The sequence below is a fragment of the Globicephala melas genome, chromosome 18 (genome assembly GCF_963455315.2).
Source record: "Globicephala melas chromosome 18, mGloMel1.2, whole genome shotgun sequence".
In the NCBI taxonomy this organism is placed as follows: domain Eukaryota; kingdom Metazoa; phylum Chordata; class Mammalia; order Artiodactyla; family Delphinidae; genus Globicephala; species Globicephala melas.
This window is the reverse complement of record NC_083331.1, coordinates 60,583,635-60,608,743: the sequence shown is the minus strand read 5'-3', so window position 1 is coordinate 60,608,743 and position 25,109 is coordinate 60,583,635.

Below are 25,109 nucleotides of genomic sequence, written 5' to 3'. Positions count from 1 at the left end.
AAAAATCTTCCGATACAACACAGAAATTGTTTAAATTATTAGAACAGTTTTTAAAATTGGTACCTTGAACCCAAAAGACAACACTGATCATGGGATTTTTTTTAGGGTTCTGCTTTGGATTTTTGTTAATAATCTATTTCCTAACCTAAGGGAATGCTGTTGCCCAGCTAACAAAAGTTATAGTTTTCAAATGAGTTTCCATGCACTCCTTCCATTTTCTGTGCTGTTGATTGCTATAGGTTTATTTCCTATTGATTTCAATTTTTCCTAAATAATACCTCTTTCATTTTCATACACATTTTCAGTCTCTTCTGAATAATAGTTGGATACTGAATCTCCAGGTGCGTAAATCTTTTGACACAAGCATTGTTGCTACTGCTCTGTTAGACGTTCCGTATATGTACTTCTTTTTTATACCTGAAGTAGAGGCCACTACCTGTTTTGTACAGTCAGTGTCAATGTGGAGGAAACAATTTCTTCCACAGTCCATATTGGAATGCCAAAAAGGGAATAATTGACATAATCTAGATGTTGAATTTCATAGGAAGAGAAAAACTCTATTAGTCTAAAAATATATCATCATCTAGAACATCAGAGATCATCAAGAATACCATTTAATTTAGAAATCACTGTGGAGTAGAAGAGAAACTAAAAGATTCTACTGTTGATCAGTAGGCATTTAATATGTATTTCCTTTTCTCCCCTTATATGATACTAGGCTGGTTATTTTCTAATGCAATCATTGTGATAATCATTGAAGTGAGTTGTGGAATAGACACACAACACATCTAATCATTTATTAACATTCTCAGCGATTTCAGGGAAAAAAACTATTTCTAAATCTTATTTTGATGTTAAAAAAATATACTAATTTGCTAGTAGAATAAAGAAATGGAGGCCTTACTTGATTTTAAAGAAGGCCAGCTGACAAGCAGTTCCAGAGCAGGAGAAGGCCTAGAAATTCAGATTTTGAAGTCGGAGGCTCTACTTATATTTATAGCAAACTGGCTGAACTATTGTAATCATTCTTAAATGTATCCTTAAGGTATTTTTAATAAGATTTCATAACTTAATTTTATAAATGGTCCGAGTGTTTTATTACAGCTAAAATTAAGTAATTTTTCCTGTACTGTAACCCACACTTCCTTTTCCGATTAATATTTATGAGTTGCAGTCCTTAATTCAGATACCAGTGTGAATATGTTGTGACTATCCACTCCTTTGTTGCCACTCTCACAAAGCATTTTCCATTTGTCTATGTCTTTAATGTCAGTATTTCTAACTTTATTCCTTTATTTAAATTATTTCGCCAGCTCACGTTTCTTGATTTATTTTCTTTCAGTCTTTTCCAATATAGGTGTAATTATTTTTATTATTTAAATTTTAACTCAATCTTCTGATTGACAGTAGTAATGCATATATAAGGCATTTTCTTATTCTTATATTGGACTTTGAAAATGAAAACCCAGATACAGAGACCCACAGTTGTCTGCTGGAACTAAATCACTTGTTTGGAAGGGATGAAGAGACCCGTCACTCATAAATATTCTTTATGCTCATGACATTTTTAAGGTGCAGTTTTGAAAGTGATTATTTAAAGCTAGAGAGTCAACTTAGAGCAACACATTTTCGACTTCATCAACTGTTATTTATCGAGTGTCCACTGAGCCAGTGGCCTGTGATTAGTATATGTCACAGGCTATCATGGGAAGATTTACCAGTCAACTCTAGATTCCTCGGTTACGATGATTAAAACTTCCAACGTGGCCTTTGTATTTCTAACTCCAGTTTTACATCTAGGAGGAGTTTGTTTGAGAGGACATCAAAATAGGCAATTTTTTCTTTGAGGGAATAATGATAGCAAATTATTTCAAATAAATAAGAGTCTTAGTATTGGGGGAATTTTGTTTCTACAAAAAGTGCAATAAAATGGCAAGAAATGCAGAAATATTTAATCTAATTTAAAAGTTTTAAATCTGTACAGCACAGAAACATTTGTATTAGTAATTTTCAACAGAAGATATAAATGACTATCAGCATCTCCAGGGAGCTTTTAGAGAGGAGGAGCTACCTCACCCTTCAGTCTTTAGAGTGTCTCTTGCTCAGGAGTGCACAGGGGCTCAGACCCACTGCTCAGCATCATATAATATTTCTGTGGGACAGTCAGGCATTTGCAGAAATTGGATGAGTTAGCAAAATATGTTATCTTTAATCAGTGCAAAACTCTAGGTGAGAATGTGAAATGACAGGTGGACTAAAGCAGATATTTTTTTCCTCTAGGGAAATTGAAAGTAGGAGTTACCGTAGTCATCTGGTAACTTTAAGGTTTAACTTCGCCAAAAAGAGAGAGCACACCTCTGATCCTTCTAAATCCAGGTGGAATTAGGCAATTCATGAGGAGTTTCTCACTCATTACACATTTTCAATGTCCTTAATTCCAGAATTCCCTTCCTGCTCCTCTCCTTTCCTATCTATGCAAAATAAATATGGGTTTAAACAAGGATATCAGGTAACCTCTTTTCTCTGAAAAAATTTCTGGAATTCTCTACTTGTTCTCTGTTCTTCCTCTTTGCTTAAGTTCGAGATAGGACTGAGCCCCAGACTTTGAGATTACTTCTAAAATAGAAGTGAAGATCAAAAAAGGCTACATTTGGCCAGGGCAGATATATGGGAGAAGGTGGAGAAATAGGACAGCACACCATGTCCTGTCAACTTTGTAACCATCTCCTGCTGGGTGACATTTTCTTGCTATTCATCAGTTGAAGGTCTACAGAGGAGCTTTCACGGAAGCATGCCTGAGGCAAGTCTCTGGAGAGGGTGTGTAGTGAGAGGTATCTGTATGGATGTGCATATATATTGAGCTCCAAGAATAAAGGAGATAGAGGTGGAACAAAACAAAAAAGGAGGAAAGAAATTGCCTTTAAATACTATGTTTGCAGTGGCTGTAGTTTTTATAGAACGATGTTGTGTTCTGGAAAAATGGAATCAAACTAATAGTTTCACGACTTACGACAAGAACAAGAAGATTAAAGCGTAAACCGGGAATGACTCAGGGAAAGGGTGAATGGGCCTATTTGGCAAATACCCTTTTTTAGTGAGACTTAGGAGAGAGCTGACACATGCATTGGTACAGACTACACAGGTGCAAACAAAGGAAAATAACATTTGAAGTTAAGTTATCCCAGGACCTACATCATAAAATGAGTTATAGATCAAGACCAAAGTTGTGCTGAGGTTTAACATAAACTGTTTGCCAGAAACAGGCGTTCACATGTCATTTCTGAATTTTTATTAAATTCATGTCAGGAGATCACGAGTATCTCTTGAATCTAAAGACCCTTTCTTGGTTGGCAAGATTTACTACTTCTGAGGGCAACATAACAGTAGACAAGTTAGTAATGCTATTGATGGCAGTCAATGTGTGCTGGGAAAATAAACATCAATCTACTGAGTAGGATGACAGCGTGAGGTACCAGAAGACTGTAACAACAGTCTTAACAGTAAGAAATTGCAGTTTCCCCTGCTGTGTTTTAAGCCTCGTTTATATGACTACTGCATTATACAAATTAATATTTAATGCAGTTCAACATCAAGCTTGTCAAACAGTAGTGCAGGATGTAGACCCTTGCAAAATCACACATTTTCCGTGTTTGATAGAGGGTAATATCATACATTTTTTTCTGTTTTTCATTTTAGCTGATTCAAGCCCAGAGTTGTCTCACCAGCCAGTCCCCTTTTTGCAACCAATATTGTTGTGTAAATCACACTGACCCAGTGAAAATGAAAGGAAAGCAGATTTTGTTTTCAAGTGTTCTGAGAAATAATACCATGGATTATTGGAGAGTATACTGTATGTGGAAGGACTGAGATAACATTGAAATTAAAACATTGACTTCTGTTCTTCTCTCTTATTCAGATTTACATTGAGAAATATGACTTTGGGGGATGGGGTATGATAATGACGCAGAAAGACTCCCCTGGGCTTATCTTCTTTCCTTTGGTATGTTAGTAGTTTGGTCAGGGAAGGTGGGCAGGTCAAGGAAATAATTTAGTAAACCCCTTTGATCTAAAGGGGAAAGATACCCACTGTGGATTCATGGGCAAATATGTCATGATTTACAGCAGCCTGTGACGATATCCTGCTGCCCTTATGAGGTGGATGGCAGTCCTGTCTGTTCTCAGGCTCAGGGGGGAAACTGAGATAAGTTTCCTTATTTTTCTTGACTTGAAGTCAACCTAGTTATTTTTCTTGCATTGGAGATGGGTTGGTGCTCAGTGAAACTCAGCTGGCATATGGCAGATGGCCATGACTATGGCCATTACTGACTATGATCGGTCTTAGGCAAAATAATGAAGCCAACAAAATTTGTCATCCCCCTCCAGCCACTTCTCCCTTCTACATTCCTTTGCACATTTTCTTTTCTTTCTTTCTTTTTTTTTTTGCGGTACCCGGGCCTCTCACTGTTGTGGCCTCTCCCATTGCGGAGCACAGGCTCCGGACGCGCAGGCTCAGCGGCCATGGCTCACGGGCCCAGCCGCTCCATGGCATGTGGGATCTTCCCAGACCGGGACACGAACCCGTGTTCCCTGCATCGGCAGGCGGACTCTCAACCACTGCACCACCAGGGAAGCCCCCTTGGCACATTTTCAACCCCACTTTCAGTTTCTATTCATAGTCCTCATGCACACCTTAACCAGACTGGTTGGTTTTCCTTTGGAAGTACACATCCAGCCATTTTAATTCTTTCCCATTAAAATATACATCCCCTTGATGTTCTTACTTCTACTAAATATTACAGGAAGGTTATTGTGGAAATTTTTAATCTAATTTACTCTAGTTTTAGAAGCCATTTGTCATAATTAACAAGGCCCCTATATTTCCAGTCACTAAGTATTGGTGAAGAAGTATTTTGGTCACAAGAGACCTTCCCAGGAGTCTCATAGTGATCACACTTGAAGAAATGATGTAATCATAGCGATCGACAGCTTTTGTCTCTGGAAGTGGCAACTGCATTCTCCAAGTTTCTCCAGCTGGAATACCTGGAATCATCCTCGACTCCTCTGTTTCCCTCACACCCCACATCCGATCATTGGCAAATCCTGAAATGTCTAACTTCACATCCTGAATCTGCTACTTTTAACCACTTGCACTGTCTTTTTTCACCTGCCTTTTGCTTTAGTCTCCAGAGTCAGTGATTCCCAATGTGAGTATTATCAAAATATTTTGAAGCATTTTCAAAACATGTAGAGCCATGTTCCTTAGTCAGAGGGGTTGAAGAAGACATTAGGCCTTTAATGGGCAGGGGCCAGTGATGCTAGATGCCCTTCAACACACAGAACAGCCCTCCAGAAGAAATGAATTCTCCTCCATCCTGCTTTCCTTTTCAATGTCTCACATTCATGGTCATTCCTGAGCCTAGAATCGAATTCCATTTTATTTATAAATACAAAGTGGGTTTTTGTTTTTGTTTTAATGTATAGGAATTTTCCAGGAATGTGCCTGTTGTGTAAATTGAAGGAATGTTATATTTAGTGTTGTTTAAAACTATTAGGATTTTTTCATCATCTCAGAAAATGACATCGTCCTTGGCTGTGCTGTTCTTGGTCTTTGAGTTGCCAGCATAAAACACTGGTCAGCTCTTTTAGCTTCCACACTTACAGCAGGCATACAAATGGGTGTCAAAGTCTGATCCTTAGTCGCTGTTTTCTAATGTCTTCTTGCAGGAAAAGACACATTGAAATACATAATTTTTCAAATAAATTATTTTTCATTTATTGATGTTTGGTATTAAAAATAGGGCTTTTGAAATTCTGTATTATTCTAAGTGTTGATTTCTTTTGCTAATCAGTTGTATTGGTAGGTTAGATTTATTTAGAATTGTAAAGAGGGTACTATTAATATTTTTTATTTAAAAAAATGCAATGGGCTTGATAGGGTTGAGAATCACTCTCCTACTGGTTTCTTCTTCTTTGCCTCCCCGCCATCAGTTCTTCCCATGACTGTCAGTTATCCTACAACCCTGGAGTAGACCCTGCCACCTCTTTTGGAAGAGTTCTCCAATGGCTTCTGTGTCACGTAGAATAAAACGCCAGATGAAGGGCTGTGTGCTTTTTCCCTGATAACCTCTCTGCTTCCCCTCCTAACACCCTTGCTCCAGTAACACCCCCAGCTCACTCCTCTTTAGTCAGAACCGATCTTGCAGTTTTCTTCACACATCCAGCAAACACCCACCTGCTTGATGGATGGCGGTGCTGTACTTCATTCCAGCCTCTGCTCAAACGTTTCCCTTTCCTCTCAAAAATTATCTTAGACTCCCTGCCTTCATGATATCTTCCCTCACCTTGGTTTTACTTTTTTCATCCTGTTTATTAGCTCCTGATACATTACACACGTACATTTCTGTCTCTTCTCCTGAGTAGAATATGAACGGTATGAGAGCAGAGATTCCGTCTGTTTTGTTCCCTGCTTGATCTGTGATGCCTAGAATGGAGCTGGCATGTCACAGTCACACAACTGTATTGAATGAATGAGTGAGTGTGTTTTCAAATTTCAAGGTTGAATACTGGGAGTGACTTCTAAGAGCAAGATCAGGGGCAAGTCAGCTTTTTGTTTGTTTGTTTGTTTTGCGCTACGTGGGCCTCTCACTGTTGTGGCCTCTCCCGTTGTGGAGCACAGGCTCCGGACGTGCAGGCTCAGCGGCCGTGGCTCGCGGGCCCAGCCGCTCCGTGGCATGTGGGATCTGCCCGGACCGGGGCACGAACCCGCGTCCCCTGCATCAGCAGGCGGACTCGCAACCACTGCGCCACCAGGGAAACCCGGCAATTCAGCTTTAAGCCTCAACTTCCACATCTCAATCAAGATGCCTAATTCTTAGGATTCTTATAAGGTTAAGAAGGATAATTTATGTAAAGCCCTTACATATTGCACAGAATATATAAATATTCAATGTAAAATATCTATCTGTCCATTTATCTCATTTATTCATCCAACTGTGCATTTACACTTGTCCTTGTATTCTCTCTCTCTCGTATCTGATCCTCTTACTCTGACAATTCACAGAGTAGTTAGATTAGCTCCAGTGTGCCTTTGGTCATGTGGTTTTTGAGATTTGTATATCTTGTAGGTATACATAGACCCTGAAAGTGATTCTCCCAAAGAAGACAGAAACTTTCATAATCTGTTAGGTGTGATAGAAAAATTGATATAGAAAAACTCTTTGGGAATATATAATATTACTTTATTATTATTAGTCTATTCTAGAAAATGTTTTCACCTAGTCGATCTGTTTTACTGGATCTCATCTTTTCTTCTACCTCTGCAATTGTTATAAGAATTTAATTCTAGGAAACGTGTTACACTTAATTGCCAGATGGGGGGAACTGACCGTGACGTTGCTGCATCATTGGAACCTTTATAAAATTATTCATATAACTAGAGAAGTTGAATTTCAGTAGAAACAATAATTTAAATCCATTTATAACGAATTTAATTAAAGAATTTTTGTCCATTAGAGACATAGAAATCAATCACACAAGTGCTTTTTTCAGTACTTTCACTCTCCAATTTTTCCTTTTTCTGTAGGTCATCCAGAGATTTTTGCCTTATTTCAGTCATTAAGGCAAGTAGTAATTTGTGGGTCTATTTATTGGTTATTTGCAGGAAAACTCCTGGTTACTAAATAACCAATATTTTACTCTTATTCCTGGAGTTTAAGGAAGAGATATGCCCTTTTATGAATACACAGTAATTGAAGATGCAGTAAGTATTTCATATATAAATTGATTCCTTAGAGGAAATTTCAAAATCAATTGCAGCATCATTTGAAAGAGCAAAAAACTAGAAACAATTCAACTCATAAGGAGGTTGATTAAGGGGGGAAATGGCATAGCTATATAGACGTAGTATTTGTAAATTAAAACATATACATTTACCCAGAAGGATATATATCAATTTGTTGAATGGTTTTTGCTTCAGGATTAGAGTTATGAAGTAATTTCACCTTCTACATATATCAACTTGATAGATTATGATTATTATCTAATAATAATTATAATATAATGGTAATAATAAAGCAATGCAGATTAAAATCCTCTGCGTTTAATATCTAGATACATTTTCTAGAAAGGAATCATATCTGATATTAAGTACATTTTCCTATAATTTAGGAGTCAGAAGAGCTTATATATTCAGTTCAATGCTTCTGGGAAGAATGTAATTTGTGACATGCATAGAGTACTTGGACAAGCTACTTAACCTTTCTGAGACCGTTTCCTCACTTGTAAAATGCGGATTATAAGAGTAACTACCTCAAAGACAGTAAAACTGAATAGGAGAATTACTACTCACACTAACTGTTGGCTTGACTTTAAATCAGAACAACAAAGCCCTTCCAGAAGAATAGGGGACACAGAGGAAATACTGCTTATTAGTGGTCGTAGCCTTTGCCTCCCCTCCAGAACTTTACATCTATTTCTTCTTTCACATATTTAAATAGAAATTATTATTTTACTGCACCTTCTTTTGGGCTTTCTTCCTAAGCTCACTGGGAAAGGATATTTTCTCCTCAGAAGCTAAAAAAATTTGTCTAATTCTCCAGCAAGAGTTTAAGAAAGGTTTAATGCTGTAACTCTAGGTCATACCACAAGGACTTGGTCCCAATTGTGTACAGAAGTATATGTGCTCAATATCAGGTAAGAGAAAAGACAGAAATTGAGCCAAGTCCTTACGGGTGTAGTCCAGATCTCCAAAGATCTTGAGTTTATATGACTCATGGAGAATAATCATGTTAAAACGAATGTCTTTATATTGCTGTCTCATTACCTGCCATCTGAACAAAAGTAGGGTCTTGGCTGCTCTCCTCCCCTAAAACTTCCTTATGAATGTCTCTGGGGGTTTTCATGTACCCATGACCAGCACTTTATGTTCCTCTATCACGTCAAATAACTTGTTGATATTTCCTGCCTCATCTTGCAGTGCTTTTGCTACAAAGCATCTTGCAGTGGCTCTGCTTTTTACAAGGATGTTCCATGAGGCTCCAGGTTCCCTGCCTCCTGATGCTACCCAAGATGTAGAACCTTTGAGCTGCCAAATGGTGTACATTCCTTTATGTTTATTGTGTTAGGTTCAATCTCAGTAGCAATACAGAAAATAACTCTTTCCCCAAATAATGAGAATAAAGTCGTCCAAAGGTCCCAAAGCTTTGCCAAGTACTTGCTCCTTGAATGTTGCCCATTTCCCAAAACTGTCCTTTTCATTTCAGTTCTTAGCCCAGTGAATCAAATCTACTTCCTATCTGGGGGATAAAGTTCATATAGTCTTATTCCTTCCTCACCTTCCAGGTTTTTCAGAAGAACTTGGTCCTCCTTCCAGGTGCCTCATCACAAGAACTTTTTCTCCTATGAGCTAGGAACATCGTCCCATGAATTCTGTAGATAAAACCAGATTTTAAGGCTAGACTGTAAGATTCATCTGGGAACCTAGATATTTGTAGTTATGAGAAGGGAAAGAGAGCTAGTATTTTTGATGGCCTTGTCATATGTTTCATCCCATTTTGTGTTTACGGTAGTCCTGTGAATTAGTTTTAGTGCTAGGTTTTGTCTGTGGACTGAATTCTCGATCCTTTCTCAATCATTCTGCATTTTCATCTTTTTTATGGGGGCTAGAAGTCTTGAAACTATATTCCCCAGACTCTGACTCTCTTGCTGCCAGGTCTTGAGTATGGTTTAGGTTTGGCCATTGAGATTTACTTATGCAAGACTGGAAAGGTGAAGGGATGCAGGAGTGGTTTTTCCTCCTTCAGTGGTGGTAGCTGATACGTAGACTTCCACAGACAAATTTGACAGGAGCTGAACTCAGTGTTGCACTACCTGGTTCCCAGATTTAGGGCTGTGGGCAGTTGGGAAGTTGGCAGTTATGTCAGGAGGTTTTCTCAGCTCTGGGTAACAGCAGCAGTTTTATAATCTTTCACAACTGCAGTGGCATGAGTTGAAATCTAACAGCAACCCTATGAATTTTGTTCATCTAACACTTCTAATAAGTTTGTAAGCATCAAATTCCTCATAACCAATCTCTTTCAATATGGAAATACTTAGAGGAATTTCTATTTTCCTCCATTGAACCCTAGAAGACATTGTGTTTTTTTCATGCTATTATATATATGAGATAGTAATAAAATGAGTAAATCTTATAGACACATTCACTGACTGAATTTTTTTAAGTTATAATATTCTATTGCCTGCCCAAACCACTTAACAGTGATTGGAATATATTAGACCTTCAACAAGTGATAGTTTTAATATGATATAATCCATCTCTTCTTGCATAAAAAATTATATTGTCAGTCTCATTTTTGGTCTCCTTTATTTATTTGTTTCAGGCATGTTAGAAGTGAGCTTTTGTCATTTTTTGAGCTTAGTACAAGAGTTTTTTAAAACAATTCTCCATTTCCCTCACCCTCTATCCCCTGGCTATCACCATTATATTCTCGGTTTCCATGAATGGACTATTTATATACCTCATATAAGTAGAATCATGTAGTTTTTATCCTTCTGTGATAGATTTATTTTACTTAGCATAATGTCTTCCAGGTCCATTCATGTTGTCACAGATGGTAGGATTTTCTTTTTTTAAGGCTGAATAATATTCCATTATATGTATAGACCACATCTCCTTTATCCATTCATGTGTCAGTGGACATTTGGGTCGTTCCCGTATCTTGGCTATTGTGAATAATGCTGCAGTGAACAAGGGATTGTAGATATCTCTATGGGATCCTAATTTCAATTCTTTTGGATGTATACCCAGGAATGGGATTGCTGTATCATATGGTAAGATCTCTTTTTAACCTTTTGAGGACACTTCATACTGTTTTCCATAATGGCTGCACCAACTTACATTCCCATCAGTAGTGCACAAAAGTTCCTTCTTCTGCACATTTAGCCGACACTTGTTAGCTCTTGTATTATTGACGATAGCCATTCTAATAGGAGTGAGATGATATCTCACTGATTTGCATTTTCCTGCTGATTAGTGATGTTGAGCATCTTTTCATGTACCTGTTAGTCATTTGTATGTCTTCTTTTAGGAGACTGTATTCAAGTCCTTTGCCCATTTTGTGATATGGTTAATTAATTTTTAAACTATTGAATTGTAGGAGTTCCTTATATATTTTGGAAATGAATCCCTTATCAGATACATGGTTTGCAAATATTTTCTCCTAATCCAAAGGTTGCGTTTTCATTTTGTTGATTGCTTTCTTTGTTTCTAATTTTTGAGCTTAGTTTATAAGAAATCTTTTTGATGAATCCATCTCATCTGTCTGTCTACAAAAGAAATTTTTAGTCTTTATGAGTAGGTATAATGGGTATTCATTAAGCTAATATTAATTACTGAGGTTAGTAGATGGCATTAACCTGTTTTACATTCATTATTATTTTTAACATAATCTTGCTGTTCTTCCATCGTTCTTTCCTCTCTAGGTGGGTCACATTTTCTTCTCTCTTTTCCATGCTGAAGAAGTTTAGATTGTACTCTGAACATCATGAATGTTATGTTTTGGAGGCTTTGTATTCTGTTAGTCTTCCAAAGAGTGTTAATTTCTTGTTTCACAGACAATTAACTTCATAGACAAAAACAATCTCTTGGGTTGTAGTTCAATTCTCAGCTCAGTTATTTTATTCTTACCCAACTGTTTTGAATCTGCCACGTGCATGCATAATTCAAGGGTCAGCCACAGACGTTTACACAGAATTTGTAGCTCCCCATCTCAGTCTCCCTTTCTTCCAAGATTCCCCTCTCACTTTCCAGAATTCTGTAATCTGTTATTTTCAGGCTAGAAAGATGGGGATTTTCCATGAGAATTTTAGCTACCATGAACAGCATCAGCTATAATACAGTGTCAAGTTAGAGCATGTTGTCTCATGTTGTTTGCTGATTCAGTAGTTGACTCCCCTACAGAATTTGCCTGTTTTGTTCACTCTCCAGGGTCTTTAGACAGTGGTTGGTTGCATTTTGTCAGAAGTTTATAGTTTTTTGTCTATGGGAAGGATGTTCTGGTAGAAGCTTAGTCCATCATATCAGATCTGAAACTTCTTGTTAAATTTAATTATTTATTTTTAATTGAAGTATAGTTGATTTACAATATTATATTAGTTTCAGGGGTACAGCATAGTAATTTAGTATTTTTACAGATTATACTCTATTAGATATAATATATGTAATTCCCTGTGCTGTACAATATATCCTTGTTGCTTATCTATTTTTATATATAGTGGTTTGTATCTCTTAATCCTGTAGCCCTAACTTGCCCCCATTCCCTCTCCTCTCTTCCAAACACCAGTCTGTTTTCCATATCTGTGAGTCTGTTTCGCTATATACATTTGTTTATGTTATTTTTCAGATTCCGCATGTAAGTGATATCATATATTATTTGTCTTTCTCCATCTGACTTATTTCACTAAACATAATATTCTATAGGTCTTTTTTATTATTCCCAAACAATAGAAGTTTATTTATTGCCCACATGAAATCTTAAATAGTGATTCCATCCATTGTCATTACTCATGTCTCAGTTCCTTCTGTCTTGAGAGTCTGCTCTCCTCAGGAGCAATAAATGGAGGAAGAGTGTGGAGCATCACACACATGAGGTTTCGATGGGCAGTTTGAGAGGCAGCACACTGCATTTCCACTCACATCCTACTGAACAGAAGTCAGTCACGAGGCCATATCTAATTTCAATGAGTGCCTAAAGAATGTCGGCCCAGGAAGAAGAGGAAATCATTTTCTAATCAGCAGCCTCTGACACATACCGTTTTAATCATTAATGCTTTTCACAGAATTACTACAAATTGCATCTTCTGAGGAAAATTTAATATGTTCACAACATCTTTCCTCAATATCCGTTAAGGATTCCCTAAACTGTGACTAATATCTTTATTGTCTTCATGTCATAACATTGTCTGAAATATACTTCTATGGAAATATCATGTTGGGATATGACTGTCATCCACATCTATGAGTTCATTTAAAAACATTATGGAACACCTCCCATAGCTAAGATTTATGAGAAAGAGTCACTATGGCAGAAAAGCTCTTTATGGTCACTTATGGAGGAAAAGAAGAATAACAAAGTCAATTCTGCCAAATCACTACCATAGTGCAATTTACTTTGTATATTTCATACTTCAGTGTATAAGGTCATGACTCATTTCTAACAGACAAGAAAAATACTTTCACTCATTTCCTTTTATGAATATGAAGAACATTCATGTGGCAATGAGATGGACTAACAAGAAAAGAGGTCCCTAACTTGCTGTGAGTCAGAAAAGCAAGTCCCAGTTTGGACTATGATGCTAAAAATAAAAGGATAAGAGTGAAAAACAACTCCTTTATATCTATCTTTTAAAAATGAAGGGACAGAACTCTCAACCTCAGCAGCTTTATTTCTGAGACAGATTCAGGCCTTTGGGGAGTAACAGACACAGCACATTGTTTCCTGCTCTACTGCTTGCATTTTCTAAACCCTGTGTGTTGTTGTTTTTTTTTTTCCTATTCTAAGAAATAGAGAACTAGTGTAATTTCTGGATCTTTGCACCTTTGGTACGCTGATGTAAGTCCGAGATGTGCTAACAGGTGAGCCAAGGTCAATGAGACTGTCATTTTCCTCTCTAGAGAAAGGAAGAGGCTATACTTGCCTGTGTCACAGTTTTCCTGTCTTTGTAGTAGTTTGCTAACCTCTGTGAGCATAGCAATTGGGTACTAGGAAGGGAGTGGCAAATTGTTGTACATCTTCCCCTGTTATCATTTCCTCTTTGTTCCTAGACTATCATTTCACGAGTTATTTCAAGGAAAATTGGCTCTCACTAAGCTGAGGAAAAAAACCACACAGGTCTATGGATTTTATTTGGTATTTTAGGCACAAAAAGTGGGGCTGCTGGAAATTTCCAAGTCACATGGAGCCAATCCCTACGTAATATCCATAATTATGCAAGAAAGTGATCATATTTTCAATCAATTTAGGGTGTAGGATAAATAGGTGTAAGACGTCAAGTAGAGAAATGAGGACAACAAGTTTTTCTTAACAACTTTTCTCACAACCCAGAACAATTGTGACTTGAGATATGGACCTACCCATTCCCTTAGCCTTGTGGGCTTCTGTGTTTGCTGGGCAGTGGTTACCTTTCCCCTGGCTTTCAGAGATACAAGCTCTATACACGCTGTTACAGTGTAATTTGCTTTATCATGCAGTAACTCATAGCAAACCCATTTCAGGTGGGCTTTTACATCAGGTGGACTCTTGAATCATAAAACAAAAAACTATTGTTTTCTACGCCTCCATACAGGAGCACTACCTCCTTGAAGCAAAGTATAGAACCGAATTTTCCTGGGGTATCGGTTGATTGCTCAGAACTGTGGAGGTCCGGCATGAGACCCACAAAGCACAATGCTTATCTCTATAGGAGGTGAGGAAATGCCAGCGTAAAACTAATCAAGTAGGCCTTTACTTACAGAACTAAGGTACTTTCTGAGTAGCCACGTGTCTCATGGTAGTTAAGAAATATATTACAATTCACGGAGAAGACTACAGGTAGGATTTGGGGATGTTTCTGTTTCCTCAAATGCAATAGGATCAAATATTTGCCAGATAGAAGAAACTACTATTCATTGTTTCCCACCAAATTATGCACTGTACTTGAAATTATTTATTGTGCCTTTTTATATTTGTTGGCTATGTGTTAAGTATATATATTATTCTAGAAAAGCACACATTTTAACTGTCTTAATCATATATATTCTTCTAATGTTTATTTAGGTCAGACTCTGAAGTAGTGCCTACAGTCTTGTACATAATAAATATTTCTGAGTTCTTTCATTTTCATCCTATGACACAAGGCAAGGATGACTGCAGACTCTTAGCAATTGTTATGACTCTGATATACTCACATTATTTAGTGAATGACACTGAATCAACCAGAGAAGACATTTATTGGAATTTAGGTTAGAATTCCATTTTCTTTTCTTATGACATTTTCATTTCTTTTTTTAAAATTTTGTTTATCATTTATTTATTGAAAACAAGTGCCAGGAAGTATTAAAAAATGCTTTATATATCCATTCATTTATTAAACATTTATTGAGCACCTACTAAGTGCACAATACTTTTTAAGCACGTGGGCTACATCAGTGAGATTAAAGATAAACAATAAATATTACCTAGCTTTTTTTTTATCTTTATTGGACTATAATTGCTTTACAATGGTGTGTTGGTTTCTGCTTTATAACAAAATGAATCAGTTATACATATACATATGTTCCCATACCTCTTGCCTCTTCCATCTCCCTCCCTGCCACCCTCCCTATCCCACCCCTCCAGGTGGTCACAAAGCACCGAGCAGATCTCCCTGTGCTATGTGGCTGCTTCCCACTAGCTATCTACCTTACGTTTGGTAGTGTATATATGTCCATGTCTCTCTCTCGCTTTGTCACAGCTTACCCTTCCCCCTCCACATATCCTCAAGTCCATTCTCTAGTAGGTCTGTGTCTTTATTCCTGTCTTACCCCAAGGTTCTTCATGAAATTATTTTTTCTTAAATTCCATATATATGTGTTAGCATACGGTATTTGTCTTTCTCTTTCTGACTGACTTCACTCTGTATGACAGACTCTAGGTCTATCCACCTCATTACAAATAGCTCAATTTCGTTTCTTTTTATGGGTGAGTAATATTCCATTGTATATATGTGCCACATCTTCTTTATCCATTCATCTGATGATGGAAACTTAGGTTGCTTCCATCTCCTGGCTATTGTAAATAGAGCTGCAATGAACATTTTGGTACATGACTCTTTTTGAATTATGGTTTTCTCAGGGTATATGACCAGTACTGGGATTGCTGGGTCATATGGTAGTTCTATTTGCAGTTTTTTAAGGAACCTCCATACTGTTCTCCATAGTGGCTGTACCAATTCACATTCCCACCAGCAGTGTAAGAGGGTTCCCTTTTCTCCAAACCCTCTCCAGCCTTTATTCTTTCCAGATTTTTTGATGATGGCCATTCTGACTGGTGTGAGATGATATCTCATTGTAGTTTTGATTTGCATTTCTCTAATGATTAGTGATGTTGAGCATTCTTTCCTGTGTTTGTTGGCAATCTGTATATCTTCTTTAGAGAAATGTCTATTTAGGTCTTCTGCCCATTTTTGGATTGGGTTATTTGTTTTTTTGTTATTGAGCTGTATGAGCTGCTTATAAATTTGGAGATTAATCCTTTGTCAGTTGCTTCATTTGCAAATATTTTCTCCCATTCTGAGGGTTGTCTTTTGGTCTTGTTTATGGTTTCCTTTGCTGTGCAAAAGCTTTGAAGTTTCATTAGGTCCCATTTGTTTATTTTTGTTTTTATTTCCATTTCTCTAGGAGGTGGGTCAGAAAGGATCTTGCTGTGATTTATGTCATAGAGTGTTCTGCCTATGTTTTCTTCTAAGAGTTTGATAGTTTCTGGCCTTACGTTTAGGACTTTGATCCATTTTGAGCTTATTTTTGTGTATAGTGTTAGTAGGGAGTGATCTAATCTCATACTTTTACATGTACCTGTCCAGTTTTCCCAACACCACTTATTGAAGAGGCTGTCCTTTCTCCACTGTACATTCCTGCCTCCTTTATCAAAGATAAGGTGACCATATGTGCATGGGTTTATCTCTGGGCTTTCTGTCCTGTTCCATTGATCTATCTTTCTGTTTGTGTGCCAGTACCACACTGTCTTGATTACTGTAGCTTGGTAGTACAGTGTGAAGTCAGGGAGCCTGATTCCTCCAACTCCGTTTTTCATTCTCAAGATTGCTTTGGCTATTCGGGGTCTTTTGTGTTTCCATACAAATTGTGAAATTTTTTGTTCTAGTTCTGTGAAAAATGCCAGTAGTAGTTTGATAGGGATTGCATTGAATCTGTAGATTGCTTTGGGTAGTAGAGACATTTTCACAATGTTGATTCTTCCAATCCAAGAACATGGTATATCTCTCCATCTATTTGTATCATCTTTAATTTCTTTCATCAGTGTCTTATAATTTTCTGCATACAGGTCTTTTGTCTCCTTGGGGAGGTTTATTCCTAGATATTTTATTCTTTTTGTTGCAATGGTAAATGGGAGTGTTTTCTTGATTTCACTTTCAGATTTTTCATCATTAGTGTATAGGAATGCCAGAGATTTCTGTGCATTAATTTTGTATCCTCAACTTTATCAAATTCATTGATTAGCTCTAGTAGTTTTCTGGTAGCATCTTTAGGCTTCTCTATGTATACTATCATGTCATCTGCAAACAGTGACAGCTTTACTTCTTTTCCGATATGGATTCCTTTCATTTCCTCCTCTTCTCTGATTGCTGTGGCTAAAACTTCCAAAACTATGTTGAATAAGAGTGGTGAGAGTGGGCAACCTTGTCTTGTTCCTGATCTTAGTGGAAATGCTTTCAGTTTTTCACCATTGAGGATGATGTTGGCTGTGGGTTTGTCATATATGCCCTTTATTATGTTGAGGAAAGTTCCCTCTATTCCTACTTTCTGCAGGGTTTTTATCATAAATGGGTGTTGAATTTTGTCAAAAGCTTTCTCTGCATCTATTGAGATGATCATATGGTTTTTCTCCTTCAATTTGTTAATATGGTGTATCACATTGATAGATTTGCATATATTGAAGAATCCTTGCATTCCTGGAATAAACCCCACTTGATCATGGTGTATGATCCTTTTAATGTGCTGTTGGATTCTGTTTGCTAGTATTTTGTTGAGGATTTTTGCATCTATGTTCATCAGTGATATTGGCTTGTAGTTTTCTTTCTTTGTGACATTCTTGTCTGGTTTTGGTATCAAGGTGATGGTGGCCTCGTAGAAGGAGTTTGGGAGTGTTCCTCCCTCTGCTATATTTTGGAAGAGTTTGAGAAGGATAGGTGTTATCTCTTCTCTAAATGTTTGATAGAATTCGGCTGTGAAGCCATCTGGCCCTGGGCTTTTGTTTGTTGGAAGATTTTTAATCACAGTTTCAATTGCAGTGCTTTTGATTGGTCTGTTCATATTTTCTATTTCTTTCTGATTCAGTCTTGGCAGGTTGTGCATTTCTAAGAATTTGTCCATTTCTTCCAGGTTGTCCATTTTATTGGCATAGAGTTGCTTGTAGTAATCTCTCATGATCTTTTGTATTTCTGCAGTGTTAGTTGTTACTTCTCCTTTATCATTTCTAATTCTGTTGATTGGAGTCTTCTCCCTTTTTTTCTTGATGAGTCTGGCTAATGGTTTATCTATTTTGTTTTTCTTCTCAAAGAACCAGCTTTTAGTTTTATTGATCTTTGCTATTGTTTCCTTCATTTCTTTTTCATTTATTTCTGATCTGATTTTTATGATTTCTTTCCTTCTGCTAGCTTTGGGGTTTTTTTGTTCTTCTTTCTCTAATTGGTTGAGGTGCAAGGTTAGGTTGTTTATTCGAGATGTTTCCTGTTTCTTAAGGTGGGCTTGTATTGCTATAAACTTCCCCCTTAGAACTGCTTTTGCTACATCCCATAGGTTTTGGGTCATTGTGTCTCCATTGTCATTTGTTTCTAGGTATTTTTTTATTTCCTCTTTGATTTCTTCAGTGATCACTTCGTTTTTACATAGTGTATTGTTTAGCCTCCGTGTGTTTGTATTTTTTACAGATCTTTTCCTGTAATTGATATCTAGTCTCATGGCATAGTGGTCTGAAAAGATACTTGATACAATTTCAATTTTCTTAAATTTACCAAGGCTTGATTTATGACCCAAAATATGATCTATTCTGTAGCATGTTCCATGAGCACTTGAGAAAAATGTGTATTCTGTTGTTTTTGGATGGAGTGTCCTATAAATATCAATTAAGTCCATCATGTTTAATGTATCATTTAAAGCTTGTGTTTCCTTATTTATTTTCATTTTGGATGAGCTGTCCATTGGTGAAAGTGGGGTATTAAAGTCCCCTACTATGAATGTGTTACTGTCGATTTCCCCTTTTATGGCTGTTAGTATTTGCCTTATGTATTGAGGTGCTCCTATGTTGGGTGCATAAATATTTACAATTGTTATATCTTCTTGGATCGATCCCTTGATCATTACGTAGTGTCCTTCTTTGTCTCTTCTAATAGTCTTTATTTTAAAGTCTATTTTGTCTGATATGTGAATTGCTACTCCAGCTTTCTTTTGGTTTCCATTTGCATGGAATATCTTTTTCCATCCCCTTACTTTCAGTCTGTATGTGTCTCTAGGTCTGAAGTGGGTCTCTTGTAGACAGCATATATAAGGGTCTTGTTTTTGTATCCATTCAGCCAATCTGTGTCTTCTGGTGGGAGCATTTAGTCCATTTACATTTAAGGTAATTATCAATATGTATGTTCCTATTCCCATTTTCTTAATTGTTTTGGGTTCGTTATTGTAGGTCTTTTCCTTCTCTTGTGTTTCTTGCCTAGAGACGTTCCTTTAGCATTTGTTGTAAAGCTGGTTTGGTGGTGCTGAACTCTCTCAGCTTTTGCTTTTCTGTAAAGGTTTTAATTTCTCCATCAAATCTGAAAGAGATCCTTGCTGGGTAGAGTAATCTTGGTTGCAGGTTTTTCTCCTTCATCACTTTAAATATGTCCTGCCAGTCCCTTCTGGCTTGCAGAGTTTCTGCTGAAAGATCAGAGGTTAACGTTATGGGGATTCCCTTGTGTGTTATTTGTTTTTCCCTTGATGCTTTTAATATGTTTTCTTTGTATTTAATTTTTGACAGTTTGATTAATATGTGTCTTGGCGTATTTCTCCTTGGATTTATCCTGTATGGGACTCTCTGTGCTTCCTGGACTTGATTAACTATTTCCTTTCCCATATTAGGGAAGTTTTCAACTATAATTCTCTTCAAATATTTTCTCAGTCCCTTTCTTTTTCTCTTCTTCTTCTGGAACACCTATAATTCGAATGTTAGTGCATTTAGTGTTGTCCCAGAGGTCTCTGAGACTGTCCTCACTTCTTTTCATTCTTTTTTCTTTATTCTGCTCTGCAGTAGTTATTTCCACTATTTTATCTTCCAGATCACTTATCCGTTCTTCTGCTTCAGTTATTCTGCTATTGATCCCATCAAGAGTATTTTTAATTTCATTTATTGTGTTGCTCATCATTGTTCGTTTCATCTTTAGTTCTTCTAGGTCCTTGTTAAATGTTTCTTGCATTTTGTCTATTCTATTTCCAAGAGTTTGGGTCATCTTTACTATCATTATTCTGAATTCTTATTCAGGTAGACTGCCTATGTCCTCCTCATTTGTTAGGTCTGGTGGGTTTTTATCTTGCTCCTTCATCTGCTGTGTGTTTTTCTGTCTTCTCATTTTGCTTATCTTACTGTGTTCGGGGTCTCCTCTTTGCAGGCTGCAGGTTTGTAGTTCCTGTTGTTTTTGGTGTCTGTCCCCAGTGGCTAAGGTTGGTTCAGTGGGTTGTGTAGGCTTCCTGGTGGAGGGGACTAGTGCCTGTGTTCTGGTGGATGAGGCTGGATCTTGTTTCTCTGGTGGGCAGGTCCACGTCTGGTGGTGTGTTTTGGGGTGTCTGTGGACTTATTATGATTTTATGCAGCCTCTCTGCTAACGGGTGGGGTTGTTTTCCTGTCTTGTTAGTTGTTTGGCATAGGGTGTCCAGCACTGTAGATTGCTGGTTGTTGAGTGAAGCTGGGTGCTGGTGTTGAGATGGAGATCTCTGGGACATTTTCGCCGTTTGATATTACGTGGAGCTGGGAGGTCTCTTGTGGACCAGTGTCCTGAAGTTGGCTCTCCCACCTCAGAAGCACAGCAGTGACTCCTGGCTGCAGCACCAAGAGCCTTTCATACACATGGCTCCTCAATTTGGGATGATTCGTTGTCTATTCATGTATTCCACAGATGCAGGGTACATCAAGTTGATTGTGGAGCTTTAATCCTCTGCTTCTGAGGCTGCTGGGAGAGATTTCCCTTTCTCTTCTTTGTTCACACAGCTCCCAGGGACTCAGCTTTGGACTTGGCCAAGCCTCTGCATGTAGGTCGCCGGAGGGCGTCTGTTCTTCACTCAGACTGGACGGGGGTTAAAGGAGGCGCTGATTCGAGGGCTCTGGCTCACTCAGGCCGGGGGTAGGGAGCGGCACAGAGTGCGGGGTGAGCCTGCGGCAGCAGAGGCCAGCGTGACATTGCACCAGCATGAGGTGCACCGTGCATTCTGCTGGGGGAGTTGTCCCTGGATCACGGGACCCTGGCAGTGGCGGGCTGCATAGGCTCCCCGGAAGGGAGGTGTGGACAGTGACCTGTGCTCACACACAGGCTTCTTGGTGGCAGCAGCAGCAGCCTTAGCGTCTCATGCCTGTCTCTGAGGTCCGCCGTTTTAGCCGCGGCTCGTGCCCATCTCTGGAGCTCCTTTAAGCAGCGCTCTTAATCCCCTCTCCTCACGCACCAGGAAACGAAGAGGGAAGAAAATGTCTGTTGCCTCTTCGGCAGGTCTAGACTCTTTCCCGGACTCCCTCCTGGCCAGCGTTGGTGCACTAATCCCCTGCAGGCTGTGTTCGTACCACCAACCCCGGTCCTCTCCCTCTGCTGGACCGAAGCCCAAGCCTCAGCTCCCAGCCCCGCCCACCCAGGCGAATGAGCAGAGCAGCCTCTCAGGCTGGTGAGTGCTGGTCGGCACCGATCCTCTGTGCGGGAATCTCTCCGCTTTGCCCTCCGCATCCCTGTTGCTGTGCTCTCCTCCGCCACCTGCAGTCTGTGCCTGCAAAGGGGCTTCTAGAGTGTGGAAACCTTTCCGTCTTCATGGCTCCCTCCCACTGGTGCAGGTCCCTATCCTTTTGTCTCTGTTTATTCTTTTTTCTTTTGTCCTACCCAGGTACGTGGGGAGTTTCTTGCCTTTTGGGAGGTCTGAGGTCTTCTGTCAGCGTTCAGTAGGTGTTGTGTAGGAGTTGTTCCACGTGTAGATGTATATCTGTGGGGAGGAAGGTGATCTCCGTGACTTACTCTTCCGCCATCTTCCCTAATCCCCTCTGACATTTTCATTTCTTAAGTGATTATCTTTTCAAGATGAAAGACTTTTTCTTTTCATTAATTTACTGTGTATTGTGTTAAAAAAGAAAGAGAGTAGGACTCATTTTCAAGTTTTATATTTGAAATGGTAAGATCCTTTGTTCATGGGAAGAAATTAAATAATAGTTTTATCCTCAATTTATGGCTGGTCAATTACTTCACTCTCACCATGCTTACAGGCTGCCAAGATAACAATACATTGATACTACTATGTCTTAAACCTTTAGCTGACCTAGTAAAGAAAACAAATTTTATTTAGGAACTAGCTTTTTCAAGACAGTGAATAAAACTTTCTTGCAATTTACAAAAGCACGAACAGCAACATACACATTTTCAGCCTAGGTAGTAAAATATGCAAATTAATAATACAATGGTAATTCCCAGTGCAGATGGGAAAACATTGTTTTAACTTCTCTGATAATAATTTGACCTTAGATATCAGGATTTTTACTCCCAGCATTTCATTTTGATTAGAACTTAAGAATATAATACAATAAACTTTAAAAAGTTACCACAAGGACATTCATCACAGCGTGGCTTATAAAAGTACCACAATGGATATCTTCTCAAAATTCCATGGAATTGTTGGGAATTACTGAAATAAGTTATAGCACCCCCATGTATTAAAATATTATAATGCCATTAAAATCACAGTCTGAAATTCCATTTATGAAATAAGTAAAGTGAGTGAGTTGAGACTCTCAGTATGTTTTGAGAAGTGACACACTTGAATGAATCCATGTACCCATTATACTACCTGTGATTATTTCTGGTTATTTGAATAATGGACAACTTTTTCTTTGAACCAGTTTGCATTTTTCTAATTAGTTTATAGGTAACAGACATTACAGATAATTAAAAATTATTTTTAAAAAATGGATCTAGGCAAGCCCATAATTTTCAGTAGATAGTATCCACACAGGACATAACATTTTGTCTCTGTGTTCAAATCTGAGGAAAGACAAGTTAAAAACAGTTATGAAAGCTGGGTACTCTGAATAACCTCTTCTACTACTTTGTCAAGTGGAGTATTTTTAGACATTTCAGACACATACACTGTGCACCGTTCACTTGCTCTCTGTCAGAGCCTTCTGTGTCCTGTAATTTTACACTCTAAAAATAGTGGTGAAATATTGATTTCCTCTCTAACTTCTGCCCAGCCTTTAGTTGGATGCCTGGTAAGGATTCCACTCTGAGAAGATCAGTACTTGACCCTGCACTTTATTCTTTAGTGAAGAAGCACATTGCATCTTCATACTCTCACCTCCGGCTGTCTATGTCTTTTTCTTGGCATTTGTGTTGTTATAGTACATTCAAAGGAGGATCATTATTTTACTTTAAGCGCAGCCAATGATAAGGTATCCAAAGTGTGTACAGGTTTTCCAAGAAGGCAAACACCTATTCCCAACAAGGCAGTAGCTATATTGGTTATTTGTTTATTTATTCGTAAATAAATTGCCATGGATTAAACTCAGCAATGTATATAAATTTGTAACATTTCCTTGGAGTATTAGTTGTAATGAGCAACTAAATTATAATCTCTCTGAAAACAGAAAGATTTTTTTTTTTGGATTTATGTCAAAATAAGTATTTAGTACATAGCTAGTGAATCATAGAAGAGACTAAAAAGATCAGTTGCAAACATAAGCATACGTTAGAATTTTGTATATGATTCATTCATTCACTTATTTTCCCAACAAATATTAAATTATTAGTAATTATTAATTTATTAAAATAGTTTAGTGGAAGACTATAATATAAAGTCAATACTTTCAATGAAAAAAATGATCAATGAATAAATGATGTTGGGACAATTTGAATAAATCAAACCCAATACCACTGTGGCAAGGAGGCATATACTTTCTGTAGGAGGCTCTGAAAAGTCATTTGGGTTTGGGTAACACAATTGAGGGTAAAATTGGTTCCTAATGGAATATGTTTTCAATTTCTTTATTTTAGTGAGTCTGTAGCCTTATTTAAGCAAAACTTGAATCAGTAACGGATGAGAAATTTAAGTTTCTAAGGATTTGTAATATAATATCACACAATATTATAGTGATGAATAAGTTTTTAAAGTGGTATAAATGTTAGTTTAATTTAGGTAGTCTTTCAAAGTACTAGAAGTATTTATATGAAAGTAATTGAAATTAAATACAAGTTGCAGAAAAGAGGAAATATACCAAACAGTGTAATGCTTATTTTTATACCATTAAAATAATAGGAAATGTGGAAAAATAAGCACATTATTTGTAGAGTAAAATCAAGGAGTGTTAATAACTCATTCTTTTCTAAAGTAAATACCTTAAAGCTTTTTAGACTTTTATACAACTTTTTCAGAAAACAGACTTATGAAATATCTTTAAAAATGCAATGATACAGAATTTTATAACTTGTATATAACTAGTTTTTATGGAAAAAGAATATCATCCTTGCTCTATTTGTAGATACTTTATAAATTTTTATATAAATTATTTAGCAAAATATCTAAGCCTAAATATGTCTTCTACTGAACATCTTCTTAATAATAACAATCCAGATGGCAAAAGTGGGGTTTGTCTGGAGCATTTGCTGCTGTAATTGGAGGCCTGGGGTGTAGAAAACACAGGGTGGGAAGATGGCGGAAGAGTAAGACGCGGAGATCACCTTCCTCCCCACAGATACACCAGAAATACATCTACGCATGGAACAACTCCTACAGAACACCTACTGAAGGCTGGCAGAAGACCTCAGACCTCCCAAAAGGCAAGAAACCCCCACGTACCTGGGTAGGGCAAAAGAAAAAAGAATAAACAGAGACAAAAGGATAGGGGCGGGACCTGCACCAGTGGGAGGGAGCTGTGAAGGAGGAAAGGTTTCCACACACGAGGAAGCCCCTCCGCGGGTGGAGACTGCAGGTGGTGGAGCGGGGAAGTTTGGAGCCATGGAGGAGAGCGCAGTAACGGGTGCGGAGGGCAAAGCGGGGAGATTCCTGCACAGAGGATCAGGGCCGACCGGCATTCACCAGCCCGAGAGGCTTGTCTGCTCACCCGCCGGGGCGGGCGGGGCTGCGAGCTGAG